Source organism: Betta splendens, chromosome 13 (assembly GCF_900634795.4).
Source record: "Betta splendens chromosome 13, fBetSpl5.4, whole genome shotgun sequence".
Classification (NCBI taxonomy): domain Eukaryota; kingdom Metazoa; phylum Chordata; class Actinopteri; order Anabantiformes; family Osphronemidae; genus Betta; species Betta splendens.
The window spans coordinates 13,417,771-13,435,881 of NC_040893.2; the positions used below are offsets into that span (position 1 = coordinate 13,417,771).

General features: G+C 39.8%; 1 protein-coding gene across 1 annotated transcript in view; it reads right to left on the bottom strand.

The window, feature by feature from the left end:
* ets1 (v-ets avian erythroblastosis virus E26 oncogene homolog 1) overlaps positions 1–13,774 on the bottom strand; it is a 107,142-nt gene extending 93,368 nt beyond the window's left edge. The window contains exon 1 of the mRNA XM_029172234.3: positions 13,369–13,774. The gene's annotated coding sequence lies outside the window, so the exon portion shown is untranslated. The remainder of the gene's footprint in view (positions 1–13,368) is intronic.
* Positions 13,775–18,111: the final 4,337 nt, after the last annotated feature.

Genomic DNA, 18,111 nt, shown 5'->3' on the forward strand with positions numbered 1-18,111 from the left:
TGAAATACATGAACCACTTAGACCGAGAAACAACCAAGAAGGCCTGAACAAGGACTTCTCAAATTTTCCATGAATTGCTTGATGCAGATTTTGTTCTTCCTGTAGCATCCATGAAAGATAAAAAGAATATCACCACCTCTCCCAGCAACTATGTATCTCTGCTGAAATTATGTCTCTCATTAAGCCTGCAAAATTCTTCTTACGTATATATGCAGTTTCCCTTCTAAGTCTGGTATTTTCATAGGCGGTACTGGTGCATTTACTGTTGATTGAAGCTCCCTTTGTACCCATGCTTGATCATGTGCAGCTCAGTGTCAAGCCCACAAGACCTGGCAGGTTTCCTGGGAATCTTCCCCTGCGCTGGTAATCTGAACCTAAGCTGTGAGCTTTCAGACTGCAGTCAGCAGTGAATATGTTACAAAGGCTTATGTAATACAGCTTTAAACAAAGCAAGGGAACCAATCACAGAAAGCTGTGAGGTGAGTTGTGGTAATATGGAATTTCTTCACATATATGGAAGTCAAATGCCTGCTATTCCTAGTCTGGAAATTTAAAAATTACCCTATATCCACAATGTGTAACCTATTACAGCTTCCTGAATTGATAGCACTGCATCATTTTATCAGGTGGTTTACAGTAAATGTGTCACCATCTCATTCATTTTTAACATAGAGACCAAAACATTAAATAGTTTCACCTTAAAAACTGCATTGACAGCAGAGCTCTGTATTGGATTGAATGGGACTCTCGGGGTCCTAATGAATGTGTTTCAAACAATAATATGATAAGATGAGGGCTTCTGATGAGCAATTATGTTAATGCTAGAAAAATGATACTACAATGATCACCAGACAAACTATCTTAAGAACAAAGATCAGTTTAAGACTGATATTTGAGTCAACTACTACTTCAAAGATGCTTCAGTAATTATCTTACAGTTGTTGCAATGACAGTCATAAATAAAATACATACTGTAAGTTTCACAATGGGACAGTTTTTGATGTTATTGTCTAAAAATTCCATTACAGGGCCAGAACAACAAGGATTGTATCTTTCTACTTGTGCATTTTGTGTTAATCCAAAACCTGATTTATCTTATTCATGAATTTATCCTACTAACAACTGAGCCTGTTGTGTGCATAAGCAAAACATTACTGACCCTGTTCCTCTGAGTCATATTGCTTCATGCCTATTGAAAACTGTTGCACTTAGTGACTCCATTATGGAAAATTTGACCACAGTAGTTTATGTATAAACAGCCCCACGTGCTAATAATGGTTATTTTGCCTTACATGAAATACTTTCCAAAGTTACTGCTGTTACTCATCTGTGAAGTTGTTTCTAAATAAAGACTGAGCCCATATTTCTTTAACAAGGAAACAGATCACTCACGGCAGCAGTGTTGCCCTCTTGGTGTTTTTAGTATTTTTTGGAGACAGTAATGCACTTTGACACATAAATCATATTTGTTTGTTTGTTGCCTTTAACAGGATGAATACATTTTTATTACTTATTTAATTCCTTGATAAAAGGTATAGGCCTCACTGGACATCTCACGGATAGTGCCTGAAAAATAAAATAAAATTCCCTACTACTGTCAGGCTAAGAAAAGATGTCCTGAGTTTTCAATGGAACACGCAGACAGAGGCACAGAATGAAACCTTTTCCTAGACAGGTCTGCTCTTTGATGTGTTTGGATGATGGCGGCCTTTGATGACAATGTCTATGTCTGTAGAATGGACAGTGGCTTCAAATTTAGTTTGCAGAGGTAGAGGCAAGGGAAGTGCGATGGCAAGACAAAATGAAGAATACCGTATTCACTTGGTCTCTGCCCTAAAGAGGAAATGCAGTATGGTGACTGCATTTACACTGTTTATCTTGCAAACAGTAACCAATTGATACAATTCACATTTCTGTATGGCAAATATAAAACCCACTGGCTAGCTAGCCTAACTTAAAATTATGCCGGTAAAAGTGAAAGAAGCTTCCCTGGCATGAAAATGAAATCTTAAAGTACAAGTGATTGAAAAAAGATGGATTTTGTTTTATTTAGACAGCCGTTATTTGTTGCAATCTCCCAGGTAAAAACCGATGCAAACCTAACTCTAGGAAGATAAATTAATTTTTGCTCCATTTCATGTCAGAAACTTCTAGAGCTGTAATTATTTTTTTAGGGTTCTATGCGCCAATTCTGTCACCACAGGCTTCATTTAATACTGTACAAGCCAACAGAGCATACAGGGCTGGCTTAATTAACACTGACCTTCTAGCCTTACAGTCAGCCATTATTCTACATGAATGCTGCAGTGAAACATGAACTGAATGTAGAGTGTATGCATGAGGTGGAGACAGGAGTTTGTAATACTCCACCACTTTACAAACACACTGACACGGCACTGCGCAAAAGCAATGCATCAAACGCTGGATGTTGCGGTTTGTGGAAAGGCGAGTGATAAAGTTTCCGCTCGAGTTCCTAGTAAGACCAGAGGAAGTAAAGGGGACTTACTTACGTTCCCCTATACAGTGTTGCTGTAATCAAAGAACATTTCATGTTGTGCGATTCAGCTGGGTTTCAAAGTGGTGACTCGTGTACTTTATTCATTATTTTCTTAACATTTCTGAAAAACTAAACTCTCTTAGAGAAGTAAGGAAGTAAGTCTAAGCAGGTGACCTTTTATTACCGAACCAGCTGTGTTACCCAATTAGTAACACACCTTCATGACACTGCACTTTTAATACCTCACACCTTCCAGGACACTTATGATATGTTTCCACCGTGTCCTACCTAAATGTACATATAGTAATTGGGGGAAATTTTTGTCTTGAAGAGATGCTTTGGAACTAATGATAGATTTGAGCCCAGTGGAGAACCCTTGAATGCGTAGGAGAAAGTGAGTAAGGTCTGTGAGATGTGAGAGATACTACATCAATTATATAGGTAAATCAATGGTTTCACACAATGGCTCTAAATAAAGGCACTGGTTAGACTCTGAGGGGCCTGCTTTCCATGCTGGCAGCATGATTTATAGGAACAGAGACAAGATGCAAGGTTTTTAATGTGAAGAATGATAAAAACAGACAACAAGGGTGTGCACATGTTTTAAGGAGGTTATTGATTTACCGGTAGCTAATGATGTGTCTTCTTTTACTCTGAAAATCCTACACCTTAATTCACATTTACTGTGCACTTCACAGTATTGGAAATCGCCTTTCCGGGGTCTGAATAATTTTGTACTACCACAATAATGAAACATGTTTAATTTATAGAAACCATAAAATCAGATAAAACAGAACACATGCAAGATAGATTTTATATAATGTAATCACCTCATACTGTAAGTTCAGGCTATTTACATTTCTGTGTCTCTCAATATTTTCTCTTGCTCATTAAGTAGATACACTTCATGAATCCTCTCCCCTGCACACTAAAACAATACTAACACAGAAAGTTTGCTGTTCAGTTCGCACCTACTTGTCTATGACTAACCTGGATGAAGACAAAGCACAGCATCAAAACCACAAGTACAGACACACTGGCAAAGTCTACACCCACATAAAATACATAACATTTTTGGATCAGTTGTGAAAAGTCTGAAGGCCTCAGAGCAACAATTTACACTGTTTCCTGCTCAATGTATTGTTAGATTATAAAAAAGAGCACCCCACCAGCTGATAGCGAGAGTAGCACCAGCTAAATACTTCAATTTTAACTATTACTCATACAGCAAGATTACATCACCTGTACAGTACCAACACAGCCTCACTCCAACTGTGACTCTGTGGGCTGTTTGGGTTTTGAGAGAAATACTGAATATTTTTAGATGTAACTAAACTACTTGGTGTTAAATTCTACTTTTCAGGGCTGTTGTCTCCTTTGGGTCCTGGCATTTACATGCATCTGTGCTTCATGCATAAGGCCAGCCATCCTTCATGAGTCATACAATGAAAACATCAAGCACTTCAACACTGCACATACACCGTTGAGTTAACACCAGGAGGGCAAGCATGTACCTCTGCAGGGAATGCTCCTTACAGCCTCCTTCCTTTACAAAAACTAAGTAGATGAGACACAAAAGACTCTTGAAGTGTCAGAAGCTTTATGCATCTTAACATGTGCTTCCTTGTCACTCCATGTCCTCCCTCTAGCCAAGCTACTTGTTTTGCCTGTGACCTTTTAACAGATTCCCCTGACATCACTGCAGCCTGCAGTCATTTGCAGTGTGCTCTGCCACAAGCAGCATAGTAAACGTTTCGAAAAGGGTCATAAACTGTATGTCAAGCAACAGAGGTAGACATTTGATCATTTTTATACACAATGTGCAGGTTATTGTTATTAAAATGTATTTCACACACATCCACACACACACACACACACACACACACACACACACACACACACACACACACACACTTTGATTTGTTTGTTTGGCCTTCAGCATTGGATTAGAACTATATTTAGACAAACAAAGTATGCTAATGAGCACCTCGCTTCTGGAAGGCATATCTGACATCCTCTACCACATGCTCTGCCAAGTCCGTAATCTTTACACCAAATCCCCTTTTCATGGCTTCTATTTTTTATGCACTATATTGTGATCCCAATTGTTGGGACTCCGAATGCTTATGAAGTTGGATAACATAAAGCTGGTTACATGGATATGGGTGCAGAAGGTAAGGGTTGCTCTCACGTTTAGTTGCTGAAGGAGGAACAAGTCGTAAGTGCGCTTACTCAGACGGTAGTAAGACATTTGTCCCCTGTCAGGACTGAGCTCACTGTAGTAATGAGTCACACTGGTACTCATACCTTTATATGCTAATTCCTTCATGTAATCCTCTTGTGGCAGAAAAAATGTAAAGTCTCACTGTTCACTCACCCTCAACAAGTTACATCAGTGCAGAAGGGTTTTTCTTGTTTCATCTAAAAATAATTACCTTTATTTTCAGAGCCGTTTCCATCAGAGAGTTGTGACTTGCTATCTAGGCCAAGAGATAAGTGCAAACAAGCAAGGACAGTTGTCAAGAATCGTATTGAATTCATCCGTAAAAAATGTGAAATGATGAGGTGTTAGGTCAAGGAATAAAGGAAGAGCTATCCACTGTGTCTAATTAAAAGGAGCTCACAGTATTCTTAAAAATCAATGGAAGTTATTTTCAGTGGTAAGCTTTTAAATCTCTGTCATTGATTCTCTGTAAGCATCTGGATTAGTCTCAGAAAGGAAGTCTTGGGAAGAATAAAATGTAGACTTAATTATATAAGCAAAGAGAGTGATCTGATACAGACTTCTAAAACCTAAATATATGCATACATGGTGACTTTGTATATATCTTTTTCAAATGCATAGCATTCCTATATCCTGTGTGCATTTGGCTATGGAATAGTGTCTGAATCTTGTTTTTTTTCTTCAGTGAAGTATTTACTTCACTGAAGAACCCAACAAGTCCCCCTAGAGTTGGCTGTAAACCTCTAGTGGGCGGTCGTTTGAGGCGAGAAGACACTGGAGTTTAAATGTCCAAAGAAGTTCTCAACATTAGAACTACTGTACTGTACATACACATTGTATGAGAATACTTTACAGCCTGCACTACTTCAACTGCACACATCACTGTGTTGCCCAGCCATTCTCCTGACCTTTGTGATCAATGACCTCAATGATCCAGGCATTTTCTTCTCAAGGCTGCTCTGGAGGGACTAAAGATGTGGTGGAAGTGATCCCCAGGGGTCTGCATCTATGAAAGGGCTTTTCACATGATCTGACTGGCTCTTATTTACTGTAAGACATCTGGCACCTGGTATGCTGGTTAACTGTAAGGTTATAATTACAGAAAAGAAATTTTGTGTTCTCTGTTTACCATCCTAATTACAAAGATGACAAGGAATTAGCAAGCAAATTGTTGAATGCTGAACTTGAACTATAAGCAACAATTTGTACCTGTTTTGAATAGAGGGGTTCATCCACGGATATCAGAAATATATTTTTTGTGACCCCAAATTTATTATCCGCAGGGTCAATAGTAGTGTAGGAAATGGACAGGCCATTTGCTACAGTCAAGGTTGTTGATGTTAGTATTAGTTCTCAGATCTCAGAATTCTCTTCCTTTACCTACTGGACTTTCTTACTGTGTGACTGTTTGGACATCAGTGGGCTGCTGGCTATGACTCACTCCTGTTAGAGCTATACTGTACTTTCTTTCTTGTAGTTTTAGCAGGTGGAGCACACACATTTCACTTTTTTTTTTTAAAATCAGGCCTACTGACTGTTCACTGAGCAGGAGTTTTTAGCCTGAATGAAGCAGTCAGAAACTGCCTACCCAGTATCGGTCTAAAACAAAAAGGGAATCAAGACCTTCCTCCTTAGAGTGATGCTAAAAATTGAGCATGCAACCACAGCTTAAATGGACTCTGATGATAATTGTGTACTTGATGGGATTTTATTTTCTGGCTCTAAATTGTTGCATAATAAATGCCGGGCACATTATGCCATATCCTATAAAATGTTAATTTTTCACTATCAAATTCTATTAGTGACGTTTTTGTGTTTAGGCTGTTTATATCCTCATACATGGATGTTTTAGCAAGGATTCGTCAGCAGCATATATTGGTTGTTTTTCAGTGTTTGCAACTCCTTATTCAGACTATCAAATGAGATGGATAAAATTCATGCCATAAAAGTCCTTAGAAGTTGTCAAGGGTAATTGCCTGCTAGGTCTGCAGGTTGAGCCTTACGGTATGTGGGCACATTAAGTAATGCAGTTCCAGTTTTCATATTTGTTGTATAATGAAGCTCCATCCCTCAAACCTCCTGTGTCCACATTCTACATCACCTAATCAAGCAAAAAACCTCATGATAGCAATCTCATGATGGCTCTCAGGAGATGATGAATAATGTTTTGTGAATCCTTCAGTCCTGGTGCACCATTTATTAGATTGCTGCTGAAGTTGTGATGAGCTGTAAAATCAGCCTTTTGCCTCTTGGGATGTCATTATGTGTTCTTTCCTGATTGTTGCCTTTATTAGATGAACCAATCTAAATTATTTAAAGTTCTCTTAAATAGAGTTTTTATTTTCTTGCTAATACCAGTGGCTGTTCAGTTGATGTTGAGTTGTGTTACCATCACATTTTCAATCAATCCCTGAGGATGCACATTGCAGCAAAATACTATTTGTTACAGGCGACAAACAAGAATAGCTATAAAAAAAACGTGATTATATTTAAACATTGACATTATAGGAATCATTTGAATATACACCAATGTGTTTTATCATTACCCTCTAAAACATTGAAATTACTATTGTGTGTTAAAAACACGTTTGTGGTCTTGTAGTATACAGTATCTTCTGCAAATTAGTCACCACAGACCAGTCAATCATTTTAAAATAGTGGTATGAAATATTTTGTTTGACATATTTAGCCAGCAGTGGTTGTGTGTGAGTGTGTGCATGTCTGTGAATGGCTGTGTATGTGTGCCTGTTCAACTGTATGTGAGGACTCAGCTGTAAAAGGTCTTTAATTAGGATTGGATGGTTTCCTGTATTCTGGGCATTCTTAACCATTACACAGACAGACCTCCAATGGGACAAGCTTAGCTGAATTAGAAATGGACACCTGCTTTTTTATTCCCTTATAAAAAGGGAAAAGGCTTATATTTTTCCTCTTCTCGTGTCATACATCTAGGACAATATTCAACAAAGAATTTTAAATGAATCTCCATAAAAACAATATCTTGCAGTTAATTGCTTCAGCCTCAGTGTTGGATCAAGGGAGCATTCAGAATGACAAAGCTACCATTTGTCACATGATTTTGCAATTTGCATAACACTAAGAGACCTATTATTTTAAAACCAGGTGCAAGAATGTCTTTTGGAGCTGATAGACCTGGGGCAGAACTCCACAAGCAGGAACAGCAATGGAGAGGCATCGAAAGAGAAAAAAGTTAGTTTCTTTAATGACTGGAATTAATACTCACTAATAAATTGATTCTGGACCGATTAGTTCTATCTGCTAAAGATCTAAATAATTAATCAGACCTTTGGTACAGACAAACACATCCCATTTCATTATTTTTTTGGTTGAAAAGGTAATACCTGCTCTCAGTACAGTCTACATCACTCAATGTGCTATGTGTAAATGGCTAAAATAGATGCCTGCTCATATTACTGTTCTGTGTTGTAAAAGCTTTATGACCTAGAAATAAAATATCTACACCAGTTTGTTCACACCGTAATCTTTTTTGCTGAAAAAAAATGAATCAGGCTTTAAAACATAACCTCTCTATGGACAAAATGATTTATATCTGGCATCAGCATCCATTAATTATACTGAAACTGCTTTAGTTTTCTTTAGACTAAGATTTCACACATAATAACATAATAAATATCAAAATATATACATCGTGTTGTCGAGGGAACACTGTCTAGTGTAATGCAAAGATATAAAATGTTCTCTCAGCAGTTCAGGGTTTTAACAAATAGTAATCTGGCACTCTTACTGTATCTTCACTGTGTTATGGTATAGCATATAGTGCAGTTAGTGGCTTATCTTAGATTTCAACCTAGATTACACGTCAAAAGGGACATCTTATCAATGCTTAAGTCTGAACTTGACCAAGCTTTCGCCAGTAAACCCCTTATTATAATTTATCACTTGGTGCATATTCTGCACAAACATAAATCAAAAATTACTAAATGCATTTTTTTGTAGAAAAATGTTTGATTTATGACTAGTGTACAGTACAGGGGTCTACTTACACTCATAGCCAGAGTTGTGTAGGTCACACTGTACACCATCACACTCATATACCGTTTCTTTACCTGTCAGCTCTAAGTAAAGTGACATGTTATGTTAAGTTTCCGTAAGTGGTAGCAAATGTATAAAAACAACTGAAAATTACTAAACTTTTGCAGCTACTGTCTTATTTTAAAACACTGTAGACAGCTTCTTGGCTTCTTGCTTTCCATCCTTAAACTTGCTACAGAGACAGCAAATTATCCTTGACATTGCTGTTATCTGAACGAAAACAAAGAACTCACTCACATTTTAAATTTAGTGGTTCCTTCGACATCGGCAACCCTCTAACAAAGTCAACCGGCCAAAAAAATAAGGGGCTTAGCGTCTATTAGTGGCTAATAGTGTCTCTCCCATTCCTACTGTATAATTAATAGACACCCAGCTACAGCTGACAACAGCCCTTTGATGTAGAGCATAATATGCCCACGGCTGAGGTTTGATTAGCCAGTGTTGTGATATAGTGCACTGAACTGAGGTCAAGGAGCTGCTTTGGCCCTGCATCGCTGCAGGGAGTCTGTCTAATAACTATGATTTTACTTTCCACTCTATCCTAATCACACATGTCATTAGTTGATGGCCAACGTTTAATTCCACCACTTTCACCTAGGTCTCAAATGTAGTGTTCTCTCTCTCTCTCTCTCTCTCTCTCTCTCTCTCTCTCTCTCTCTCTCTCTCTCTCTCTCTCTCTCAAGTTTTGAGTGCTCAAAAAAACTGAAGTTGGATTTAAGCTGAATATTATAAAAACTCTAAATTGATATTCTTTACAGATATTTGTTTTTTTTTAGTCCATGTTGAAACGAACTTAACATTTTACTTGGTAGTTTTAACAAACTTGCTTTGTTCGATTTTGGGGGAATTTGCATAAATTATAGATGGTAGTGTGAATGCTTGTCAGTCTCTATCTCAGCCCTCTCGCCCAGTGACAGTTGGGATTAGCTATAGCAACCCCACAGCTATTAACAGAAAAGCATCTAGAAGGCTGGATGGATTGTTTATTATCTGTAGTATTTATTTGTACCCAAATATGAGATTGAAATGCATTTTTGGCTTCAAAAAATCCTCATGTCGGGTTAAACCTGGTCAGGTCTACATGTTTGAGAGGTGTCTAGAAAAATACCTCACTGATCCGCTCTTCCCTGTTACATCTATTTTTGCAGCACTGGGTCTGGCAGCACTGCCAGAATGCTGTGAAGAACTAAACTAAGGACGCGGCTGTAGCACAGACTGTCAGACTCCTGTGGCAGCTGCCAAGAGAAAAACCAAGCGAATATAGTACAAAATCAATGACAGTAAAAAGGGACTGTGCATTTTTGATGCAGTCACTACTGTGCTGTGTGCTGCATGTGCCAACATTATTACTCCATGCAATGCTCTGAAGATAATACAGGAATTCCATTACTAATGACAGTTAGTATTAGATATAAGCATAAGGTAGAAATGCAGTATCTTTAAATTCATAATTATTATGCAAACACGTGCAGTGCCAACAATTAGCATCTCTTTGTAAGTTTGAATTTTAGAGATATGTGCAGATTGGCTTCTTAATTCCTTTCTTATATTCAAAGACATTTCATTTCTTTTATCTTGAGGTTATAATCTGCCTTCCCATCCCCCGCAGGAACTGCCTGGCTTACACAGCCTGAGGAAAGGCCTAGTTTTGCCTTGAGGTTAATCAATTTTTCAAAAAACATTCTAAAATTAATCACTAGACATTAAAAGGAGGCCAATAGCAGTGATCTCCCCCTGAATTGGTTACGCATAAGTAAATGACAACTGAAAGGCGTGGAGAACAGTCTCAAGGCCAGCAGTGAGTGAAAAACTGCATTTAAGATATGTTGATGTTTATGCACAAATACTAAATAAAAGGTCTCTACCTACAGTGTTTCCATTCACCTTGTCAAAACTACTTTTCTAAAAAACCTGGAATTAATAAATGTCTTGTGTTGTAAACTTTGCTCACCAAGTGTGCAAGGAAAATACACCTAATGTCTTATCAACTACACTACAATAAAATGATCAACTAAAGCGGTTTTCAGTCCTGAAGTTCAAAAAGATAGACCAAGTGCACAAAAATGTGTGAGCATGCTTGTGTGTTTGTGCACGCATGCGTATGTTTGTGTGCATACATGAATATCAGTGCTAATTAATTGGGACAGGAATCAGGGGAGAGTGGATCTCCAGCTGCTCCACCCCGCCTCTTTACCCCTGGGTTAACTCAGTCCTGTGAGACCAATACACACATGAACACATTTAAAAGTAGAGAACCAGAATCTTATGGAGAAAACAGCTCCTGGGATGCTACTACAGCAGCTTGGTATTGTAAATATAAAACTACCTTGGACTGCCATTGCAAACTATAGATGAGTGAATAATGCTTTACTTTTGGGAGTCACTGCAGGGCTCTGTTCTGTGCTGGGTGTGGAGACCAAAGGGCATCAGCAGATTCATTTCAACTGCCTTTACAGAAACTATTAGGTGAAACCAGTTGCGCCTAATGCCTAAATATCATGAAGGGAGAGTTAAATGGTGAGGCACCATCCACCAATCCCCACACACACACACACATACACACACACACACACACACACACTCACTCACTCACTCACTCACTCACTCACTCACTCACTCACTCACTCACTCACTCACTCACTCACTCACTCACACACACACACACACACACACACACACACACACACACACACACACACACACACACACACACACACACACACACACACACACACACACACACACACACACACATTACTGCTCATATAACGTATGGCTCCAAATAGCAGAAAGCATTTTCACTCCAAATCCACTAGCTGTGTAAAACTGCATAGCTGCATTCATCATTGCAATAATACTTAGGCATTGGTTTTTGCTTTTTGACTACGCAAAATCAACATGTCTGTGTGAGAGCAGAAAGAAATGCATAGACTTAATCAATATATGCCTTTGCTTTATTGATTCAGCTAAAGATTTCCATGATAGAGCTACAGCAGAGGTTCTGCTGATATTTAGGTCATGCCAGACATTTTCCTTAAATAACAATATCGTGTGTTCAGCTACTATACAGTATTTGTAACACAGTCTTTCTGTTTTAAATCAGTGGTCACCTGAGAGCCAGCAGCACTCTGCTCTGCATTGTTTAGGCCCCTGTAGTGATAATAATGTTTAATCAAATTATACTGTATGTCTGAGCAGTTTCTTATTTAAACTAAGTCCTGCAAATCTAAGTACAACAACAGCTGATGTTAGTTTCCAGAGAAGACAAATAACACTCACCCCTCCCTGCCTGTTCTGAAGACCCTTTGATTTTTCAATTGAAATGTCATTGTTAGGTATTTCAAAATGTCAGAAAAGATCCTGTGGCTGGGTTTACAGCAGCTAAGAAGATGGTAACAACTCATTGGAAACCACCTCACTCTCTCCATTAAAAGGACATTTTGTACTAGAAGCGCTTTACTGTGTGCATGGGGAAGAACTACTAACGCCATGTATTCCAAGTGTCCACTTACCTGTATTTTTGCAGTTTAGACACATTTTTATTTCTCCTCATTTGACCGTTTGTCTATTAGAATGTAAAAAAATGCCTCTCTTATGAGTTCATATAAAAATATGAACATTACACTTTTGCACCAGTCTTTTTCGTTGCCCCAAGCACACATTAGCATAAGACTAAGTGATCAAGGTCTTGTACCTCATCTGCTTACGATAGCACTTTTCCTAGCTGTTAATGGTGATGAAATTAATTTCAATGTGTCAGATACGGACTCAGTATGAAAAATCTGCAGGGAGGTAAAATAAGGCACTCAGAGGAGAATAGATGACTTGTCTAAGCCGAGTGCCTGTGGTCCTCGGGGTACTGAGCATTGATGTTACTCTCTGGACTTAAACCCTTTTTAATCATTTGGCTCCAACGAGTTTCCATCTATACATCATTTGATTCCTCCCTAATCACATAGTGTGGACCAGCATTGTGGGGTGACAAAGATTTTTTTAGAGGACCTATGTAATCTGTGTGTCAAATGTGAATATTTCTACTAATACACACACGCCATTATGTCTCTTCAGCTCTATATGAACAGTACTCTAAACTATGGAATAAAAGAACCCACTGGGCCAAATAGTTTTGTACTACTACAGTACCTGCAGGGGACCAAGCATATGGAATAACAAGCACTGCTGAACTATGTGTTGTTCAAACTGCTACAAAGATTTATACATCTGCTTACTGCGAAAAGATGCGTAGTTGCGTACGTCGTGTAATTAGTATTTGAGTTGACGAACTTGAGTCAGGTGATCGCACACAAACCAATCAGAGTGACTTTACCGTCGTCGCGCGTGAACTCACTCGACGTAACCGCTTTAAGATTGGAATGCGCAATAATGCTGCGCAGTAGCCAAGTACAGCGGACAGTGTTAGAATCGGGAGGGACGCGATGATTGCGCAGAATTGGTTGTCACAAAGTTAATAAACAAACCAGCAAAATAAGTTGTAGACTGATGGAAATTTATATTAGGCAAAATAAAGGAACCGGTTCACGTAAAGAAAGGAGGAGATGCGCATTTCACTCACCCTGTTGTCTTGTCTGTCATGGTATTGAAGTGGTCAATAAGCAGGTCACAGCATTCCGCTCGGCCCGTTAGTTTCGCCACAACCACAGAATCAGTGGGTATTTTACTACGCTGGAACTTTGGTCCACACACATATTCCTCAGAGTCATGTTTTCTTTTCTTCTGTGACAGGGAATGAGCTCAGAAGAGAGTGCTAGCAAGTTAGCTTTTAACGTGTAGCATTTGCAGCTAGCCGCTCTGTATGAAGATCATTAGCCTCCTTTTCTCCTCTGTTTATGCTGCTGTAGGTTTGGCACTTAGTAGCTTATTGAGAAACTAACAGCTAAGTACAATAATTTACTAGTAAAAACTCGAAATGGCCACCGGCCTTAACTGCGCCTGACGATAATGCAAACGCTAACAAAAAACACTGGCAAACTCCTGGTTATTAACGCTGACAGTGACATGACGTCATCCACATTTGTTTGGTCAATCTTCCATTTTTTGACCAAGCGGCGCCAACGTCTACCTGAAAAACACGGCATCAAAGGCAGGGGTGCAATACAGCTTTTCACCATACATTCAGTACCTTTATTATACTTTGGGTATTTAGGGGGCGCTGTTTCCCACGTTATAAAAAGGAAAATTGACATATTCAGCACAAAACAGATGAGCGGAGTGTTTAATTTTTATTTTGGTGGGGGCATTGAGATGCCTTGACTTGTGCCTTGCGAAGTGCCTTTACCTATTATGGAATTGCCTAAATGGGGTTAAGTTCACCGAAATCAGCAAATGGGGCCTGTAGATGAGCTCCACTGCGTCTAATGACAGCATAATCTATCACTGACATTTAAGGGCTCAGGGAGGAGAAGTTATGAATCATCTGAATCATTCTCAAGTTAGATCCAGATGACAGAAACTGGGCTTTCTGTGCAGGACAGTACAGTGCAAGTCTTGTTCTCTGTATGTATATGGCAAACTGAGACAGGACTATGGAAATATATACTGAGACAGTGAATGTTATTATAGCAATAAAAAGGAAAACAGTCTGAGGCATGCATGGAGTCTTTATGCACAGTTTGTTTAAATGCAATTTCACCTACAGTATTTAAAACCAGATTTTATTCATACTTGCACATGTTGTTCATCTAATATGTCAGTATCTGTTTAATTACAGTAATTGTAAATGACGGTGCAGTTAAGTGGACCCTAAAAAGGAGCACTCACTCCACAAGTGTTCGCTCATCAGTATCATTACACAGGGAAAAAGTTATTTTGAGGCGTTATGAAACCGTCCACTTGTGGTAGTATTTTTGCTTGTGCGATCATTGTGCAAGCTCCTGAGTTGGGAGCAGACAGAGAGAGGGAGATGGAGAGAGTTGACCTCTTGATAACGTGGGTGGGCATTACCACATCAAGAGGTGTTTGACAGGTACGAAAGCCTTCAGCTTACTCCAAAAACGGCGACTGGTTAATGAAAAAGGCGACAACACATTATTATGTAAGTACAAAAAGCATTTTCCTATAAGAGTGCAAAATGCTGTGCAATTATGCATAGTAGCCCTGGGTCTGTAGCAGAGAAAAAGTGGGAGAGAGCTTATAATATTGGCACAGATGCAGACTTTTATTTGTTTGTACATGACGAGAAGAGCTACAGTAAATCCCACACAGCAGGACAAATCCCACCATCGCTCTTCTCCGACCTTTCATCTTGATTTATAGTCAACATGACCTTATGAGTTAAGTGTTCACGTGTGTCAGCAAACTATATCATGAAAGAACAAATTACCTTAGTACACAAAAAGACACAAAGAAGCCTCTGTTGTGCCCACTTAGTCCCACATCACTCACACGTGCACGTGGCGTAAATTTATAAAACTGCTCTTCCAAGTAACCAGTCACAGCACGTCATCCTTCAAAACGCCAGTAAGTGTCAAGCGTTTTTGTTGTTGTTTTAACTTCTTAGTTTGTAAATTAAACATTTTGTAAATCAAAAACATTATGTAGACCTGTTCAGTTATTTTGATGAATTAGTCACAAATCATATAATCTATTACTTTTTTATGACTTAACTGCCCTAATATTATTTTGAGACCCAAAGCTATTGTTAATAATTGATATATTGTTTATTATTTATCATGGATAAGCACATTCTTGAACACTATTGCAGTATACTGTTGTACTGGGGCATTTAGAGATATTCTCCTTTACTGATTTTATTATTCTATTCAGCGTTGGAGGGAAGATGCACCCCATCCCACAAATTCATATACAAGAATATTGACACATACTGTATTAACACAACTCGGCCTCTGTAGTTCGAAGGTGTCTTTTGTGGCACATAGGTCATGTAGCACAAGAGGTCTCTTTCTTCTTCTGTGATGAAAGACGGTTATAGAGGAACAAAATGTGCCGCAGCCTCCAGACATCGGGCCTCGAGGACGAGCAGACAGATGTAGCAACAGACTGACAGGCCGAGTGGTGCCAAGACAGAACTCCACCTTCTCTGGCAAACCAAGTCCCACTCCATGCAGGATAACTGCAACCTAGACGTCTGCACACGGAGCCAGAACAGAGCGATGCGTTCAAATGCAAATAAAATGTTACACTTAGTTTAGAGTCCTCCCTGCATCTGACTTCCTGAGTGGTTTGCACCTTTATTCTTCTATATACAGTATGTGACTCAGAACAGTCAGATTAGCCAGTTAGCTCTGTTCTCGTCATGTATAATCTACATCATGTTACATCATGGCTGGATTGATCTTACTCTAACCACTCACTGGAGTCCACATGCAGTATAATTTGTCATGTAATACAATATCTGTTGCCAAGCTTCATGTAAAAGTGAACATTACCTCAGAACAGGAGATCACGTCTGAGGTCTGGAAGATTTTAAATACTGTACATACAGACCATAACAGAGAAATAAGATCAGCATATATTACAACCTGTTATTCGTATTTATTTTTTGTGCACGTATTCAACATATCTTAAAATACTGACAATATTTACCTGTTTCTATTTAACAGGAGCGAGCCATTAGACAGACTATAAGCTATGCTTTCAGGTAGACTGAGATTCACCATTTAAGCCAGCAACTGTCCACGCAAACGTTTTGGGGCTGCAAACAGCACTAATCCGTGCTGTCAGGTGCTGACGGCAGGCGTGAAAGACAGAGTTTCGCATTGAAAGGATTTCCTGTGGGCCATCCAGCTGGACAGAAAATGCCGACTGTGCATTTAATTGCACATAATTGACAAGCTGCAGTTTAATTTTTGATTCCAAATATCCACACTCCTCAAGGGCAGACGTGCCACTGTACTGTACTGTACGGCTGCGTCTTCCTCTTGTCCCATTAAGCCCATTAAAATGCATTCACTGGCTCACTCATCTTCCTCATCCCCTTACAGTCGCAGCATGCCGGAGCCGTCCCATTTGGGCGAGAGGCGGGGGAAACTCTAGCCCGGTCGCCAGACCATCGCATACATCTCAGCGCTGTGTTCTAACCAACATCTTGACTGGCATTTTTCTGTGGAATAAACACGACTTGCCCCAGTGGACTCAAAACAATTGCTGCTTCCGCCATTGTTTACGCAACAGTAATTTTATGTCTTTGTTGTAGCATTTCTTAAAGAAAGAACGTGATAGATTCCGTATAAAACCTGCTTTTAATCTAAATTTCTCTCTTAGCAGCCGATTACATTACACCAAGTTCATGATGTTATGTCATTTCAGTGACTTTTCAAGAAACACAAACGCTGAGCTAGAATTCAGTTTTCCTTTGGCTGCCTTTGAGGAGGCAATGATTATGTGTTACCCTTTAAATCAGCTGAGTTGGCTGACCTTTGGAGCAACGCAACAGATACGTGGACCCACTTAGCACAAAACGCTGTAAACCAGTCTGCTTCTTCTTTTTTTTATCATTTTCTATTTTCAAGTCTTCTAGTCATTTTCAAGAAACAGTGCATTACACCCAGTTGGAAGGCATGGAGGAGAATCACAGTGAAAACCCAGACGTCACGCGAGACTCGGCGAAAGGGGCTTTGGGAAGAAACACGAGCCAAACTCACGCCGGAGAAAAGCCGCTTATGTCCCCCCCCCCCCCGCTTGGCTCTTCTTACGTACCACTCATTCTCCCCATTTCCGCCGTAATGTTGTGTTTGCACGAGCACCTGACTCACGACAGCTCTCGGGGCCGTGGGGGGGGGGGTATCAGCGAGCCAGGCCAGATGCCCTCTCTCTAGGTAGCCAGCCACACACTCCAGCACTCCCCACACAAGCTGCCCACCGGCCTCCTCACCAACACCAGCCGCAGACCACGCTTTATGCCCACTTTTTAACAACGCTGACAAACGGGGCCCCAGGTGTCATCTCTGAATCACATCATCAGGTCCCAGACCCCAGGGACAAAACAAACACCCGCTGAAGCTCTTCTGGTTTTTTGGCTCGAGGCGTCTTGAAATAAACGCTTCCATTTCCTCTCGGTGCCGCACTTCACTGCAGTCTCACGCCGGCAAGCTGGTTTTAATGCTACTGAATTCTCTCTCCAAGCCATAAAACCAAAATGAAACGCGCCTCACATGCAATATAAATATACATGCGTTCATCCTGACCCACTGTATCAGCGGATCGCAGCTTCTTTCTTACTTCACAGTGAGATGTTGCCCTGGCGACCTGAGAGCGCTACGCGGCGAGCAGATGGCGTAATAAGACGTACGGCGCGGTAATAACAATCCCACTGTCACAGCTCCTGCCTGCGTGAGAC